At 39.0% G+C, this 5,193-nt stretch overlaps 1 long non-coding RNA gene across 1 annotated transcript; it reads left to right on the top strand.

Annotated features, from left to right (window-relative positions):
- Nucleotides 1-440: 440 nt before the first annotated feature.
- LOC100276939 (uncharacterized) lies at nucleotides 441-2,602 on the top strand. Its single transcript, NR_169157.1, has 2 exons — nucleotides 441-754; nucleotides 2,265-2,602. It is a non-coding gene; the product is annotated as an uncharacterized lncRNA (long non-coding RNA).
- The last annotated feature ends 2,591 nt before the right edge of the window (nucleotides 2,603-5,193 follow it).

Here is a 5,193-nt window from a genome sequence, read left to right on the forward strand (position 1 = left end):
AAATTGCAATGTATTTGTATAATTTTTTATGTATTTAATGAACTACTTTTATCATAATATATATCTTACTATATACTATTTTATATTTTAAAAATAATATATCTTAAATTTTACATAATAATTATAAAAACTTTGAACTATATGCAATATTGCTCGAAATCTAAAACAGATAAACCAAAATATACACCTCAATTATTTTTTGCTAGGTCATTTTACCCCTTAATGTAATCAAGTATCTAAACTAATTGAAAGATCATATTGGTGAATATTGTTTCGATAAGTTCAGAAAAAAGTTAAGAATGTAAAATTTTTTATGACAGTAGAGGTATTTTTCTCTATTGCTAATGGGCCTGTCTTCCTAAGCAAAGCAGATCACCGTGGGCTTCTTTTTCTCTGTGCCCTGTAATTATACACACACACCTGTAGAGTCTAGACTAGTCCTCTTCCACTTCCTCCTTCCAGTAGGTTCCACCCCAATTCCCTCAAGGGATCGAGATGAACAACTCCACCTCGCCGGCGGTGGACTGGGGTGACGACTCCGCGGGGGAGATGGACTCTGAGGACGCAGCGCCTTCCTCCTCCATGGGCATCAGCATCGCCATTGGCAGCATGATGGAGGTCGACGCCGACGACCGCCAACCCAGTCCGCCTCCCGACGCCGACTTCTTCAACGCCTTCCCCGACGACTTCGACGACCAAGACCTCGACTGATTGCCGCCGCCGCTTCTTTGCTCGCCCGGACCCCTTCCGCCAGGTATCTTGGAATTGGATCTAGGATAAGAGTTTGTTGGCTTTAATCCGTTCCGGCACTTAAATAGTTGTATACTTGTATATTTTTGAATGAACACCAGCAATACTATATGGTACTAATGCGGTGACTTTTTTAAGAAGATTTTTTACCTCTGCTTTTTAGAAAGCAATGTAACCATACGAACTGCTGGGGTTACCAGCCACAAAGAGAAAGAAAGTTTGACAGCTAGTAGCACAAAGCTAGATCTCGTACACATTTGAAAGCAAATAGGTACTAGGCTTGAGCTTCTTCAACCAGCTCATATATCTCCTTTCATCTGGTAGATGCCCTCCCTGTTCATCTCCTTATGTAAGAAATCCCAATTTTTCATGAACGATAATGCAACGTAGATGACATTCAGTTGGAGCTCTAGGGAAGGATTTTTCAATCGCCATCTTAGTCCTGGTGGTCCATTAGGCCCAAGCAAAACCTGCAAAAACAAAAATCATCAATCTCTTCGCCATGGCCCCCTTACCCAGTAACCAGTAACTGGAGAACTCCATTAGAGGCAAAGGAGAGTATTTTAATTTGAAGACCTCTTTAATCAGACCCCACTCCAAATTAGCTTGATGACATTTGAAAAGAATGTGCTCTACAGTTTCCATACAACCACAAAGACAGCAGTTTACAGTCCCTCTCCAACCCCTCTTAACCATGTTTTGAACAACCTGTAATTTGTTGTTGAAGACTTGCCACAGAAAAAAAGAAGACTTTCAAATGTAGTTTACTCTTCCGAATACACTCGGCCACCTGCTGGAGACTCCCCTGTCTGTTATGAACCTGTAAATATACTTTTTAGTAAACTGCTTACTCTTATCAAGGGCCCAACTAACATAATCATCAGAAGAGGGTGATAAGCCAATCCTACTAAGATCATCCACCAAACATTGAGAGGTCGTCTAAAATCTATCACCTAGTTTCCATCCTCCAACAGTCTGCTACTGAACAGTCAGGGTCCCTAACCAATATATACAAATCTTCATCCAGAATTTTTAAGGCACTTCCTGAACCCAGCAGTCCTGCCAAAATTTGCAATGCTGGCCATTTCCAACTCGAAGAGTGCTCACCATTAAAAAGATGTTTAACTTTTTGGATGCTTTGTCAAAATTGGTACCCTCTGACTTTGGAGTTGGAAAAAAAACTTTCATCCATATATTTGGCCTGTAAAACCTTAAACCACAACTCATTAGGCTCCTGAAAGTTTTCTAAATCCATTTTACTAGAAGATTCATGGACAATTCAATTAGTTATTTTTTTGTATATATGGTTCATTAAGTTGAACTAGAGAAGATCCATGGATCGTACCACCCGGTTCTTACCTGAATCCACTTGCTCTGTTTTTTCCTTGAACACCTATTGTATCGTATCAGCATTTACATTCATTTACGTATGTAGGGCTGTCTTTGTATGTTCTGAATACTGGATTATATACTGTCATAGATGGTCACTAACACGTTTTTTCATCCATTCTCAGTTGGGAGTCGTATACGAACCTACCTACTTCCAAGGAAGCACCAGTCATCCATCACCTTGTACATGTTTTTATGTTGCAGCACTAGTGGTGTTTAATTGTCAGCTGCGATCATGTGAGAACCTGACCTGGTACATTATGTATATAAGAAGAATAAGAACCTGTTAACTTATATGGTATAGTATGTAAGTTCATGGCAGAATGTTCTTGTTGGTTGGATTCGTGCGCAGTTGAGCAGTGCTGGTGTTGTAATGTGATGGTCGCGACTGCGTTGTTCGCATTTGTGATGGTTTTGCTTTTCATTGGTGAATGGTGAATGGTGAAGACAAAGCTGAATCTACTAATTACCGGTCATGTGTGTTTTTTAAAGGCTCAGCTTAGCTCTTGTTTTCTAGTTACTCCGGCGTCCTTTAGGCTATATCTCGAGCAGCTTATCCATATCAATACCTATATTTAAACTTTACTATGTGAACATTGTAAAACTTTACAGTCTAAAACTCTGTTTTGGGTGAGTATATGGGTGAACTGTTGAACATGGTCTTTATCTTTAGCAGTTTATCTATTTTTATACTTATATTTAAACTTTACTTTTCGAACAGTGCAGTGTATAGTGTAAAACAGTGTTTTTAGGTAAACTATGAGTTTAGATGGGATGATATTAGAGTAGAGACTTGTTTGTCAGAAAGACCTGGTAGCCTTGAATCTGGGCTTTACCTCCCTCCTATCCCAGAGCTCGTTTCGAAACAAGGACACAATTTTTCCTTGATGTGAAGTACCTGAGATTTTACTGCAACTAGCAAATGTGCCCACGTGTTTATGAAAACTATTTCAAATGCGATGGGAATATTAATTGAATTCTCAATATGTAAATTCATATATATCACCGATAATTTCTTTAGATAGAAAAAGTGGGATAGTGAATTATTTAATGGATTTATAAGACGTTTATACTGCAAAACATTCCGTAAGCAAATTATGAAAACACATCCATAAAAGGTTGATAGTACATCCAAAATGAACTATTGGGCTTCTTTTGCTGCTAGGATTGGGACTTTGTTTGCTTTGCCTGCCGTCATCCTCCCATTGAACTACCTTTCTCGTTGATTACTTGCATTGCATCATCCGCTCTTCTCCACGATAGAATATTTGAATTTTTGCAACCAACAAGAGTTGCATCTTTGCTATTTTGCCATCTAAGCCTATGATTCGTGGGTCCGTCTCTGTCTATGATTTATGGGTCTGATGTCATATTAGTGAAGTTCACTGCTGATGATTGTCAAATTGCAAATCCATTTACTACAACCCTAGCTATTGCCGGCGCTCATCATTGAGATGGGAGGGAAGTGCCCGCATCGTAAGGTCAAGAAGCACCGCCTCTCGCACATAGGGGTGGTAATGGGCTCTAAAATTTACACTATAAATTTTAATAATCGAATCGGAGTAGAATTAGGATATATTCCTATTCATTTTGAACTAAAATTTATTAAGGGTTCTAACTTATTGGGAAGAAACATTTGGATCGTGATCCATTACCACCCCTAGTTGTACAAGACGGCGCACCGTGGCAAGTTCCTCCTTAAGGGCGACGATGCAGTTTACGATGAGCTCGTCAAGCTGTCTAACCACACCAAGGATGTTGAAGCGAAGGAGCTCCCCGTCGACAAGGACCTCCTAGGCATGGGACAGTTCTACTGCCTCCACTGCGAGTATGTTGTCCCCATCTCCTCTCCATCTTCCTCCCTTCCACCAATTTGCTATTTCATACCCAGTCACGATGGCACATGTGACAACAAACAACATTGGTTAGCGTGGGAAGGACAACGAAGATGGGTCGGGCGCTATTTGAGCCATGGCAATAGAAGACATATGCCTGCTTGTATAAGGGGTAGATGATTTTTGGAAGAGAGTAACGAGTAACTGAATTTTTTTCACTTCTATGTTTCTCCTTCCTTCCTAAGTTTACCATCTCCTCTATAATCTGGTGATTTGTACCGAAGAAAACAAGAGGAAGATATACTACCCACCGCCAAATTCAAGTGAATTATGCGATCACGCATTTGACATATCCTCTAGTAGGTCTGTGTTAGCACATTGCTGCGGTCAAAAAATCCATGATATCCTATGATGAGGATATCACTATCATTCATACAATCGCACCAGCTACCTCTTCACCATTCGTAATTAATCAAGGACAAATAAAACATACAAACTTTACGACGCAATATCAATTATTCAAATATATCAAAGGTAGTTATAATGTAGAAGAGTTTCATCTTCGTAACCGGAGCCATTAATATGGTCATATCTGAGCTGGTAATGTTGTCATCATCTTATCTATATGTATTTATCAATCAACACAGTCAAGCGATGCTTGTGTTTATAGTGGTTCCTAATTGAGCATTAGTGAAGCATGTGTTGTAATTTGTGGTACAAAAACAACTGATCTAGACCAGATGGACTCTAATGAATGACAAATCATGTTTTGATTGCAAACCAATTTGAATTTCCATGTATGCATGGTTTAAAATTTATATATCCTATCGAGGTAAACCCTCCTTCAAGTCTCCCTTTATACCCTCTTCTCCCCCTTTATTTTCTGAACTTTTAGTAGTGCTTTACTTTCCCTTAGTTATGTACATCTAATAAATACCACAGTAAACTATTTTATCTATTTCCACAAAAATAGAGCAATGAGAAACAAATTTCTTATCATTGTTGCCACTCTTGCGTATAAAAAGAAAGTTGGTTACGGATACATATCTAAGCTCTTAATATATCACATTAAATAATGAATATCTCAACTCAACAAAAGGTAAAAACCTAATCCGAATTATATTTTTTCCAGATGTGCACACATAGAGTAAGGGTGGCTAGTTGGTCTTACAGTTCTGAGCTTGTTGCCCAAAGGCACCACTGATGAAGGCAATGTTAT

Source organism: Zea mays, chromosome 4 (assembly GCF_902167145.1).
Source record: "Zea mays cultivar B73 chromosome 4, Zm-B73-REFERENCE-NAM-5.0, whole genome shotgun sequence".
Taxonomy (NCBI): Eukaryota; Viridiplantae; Streptophyta; class Magnoliopsida; order Poales; family Poaceae; genus Zea; species Zea mays.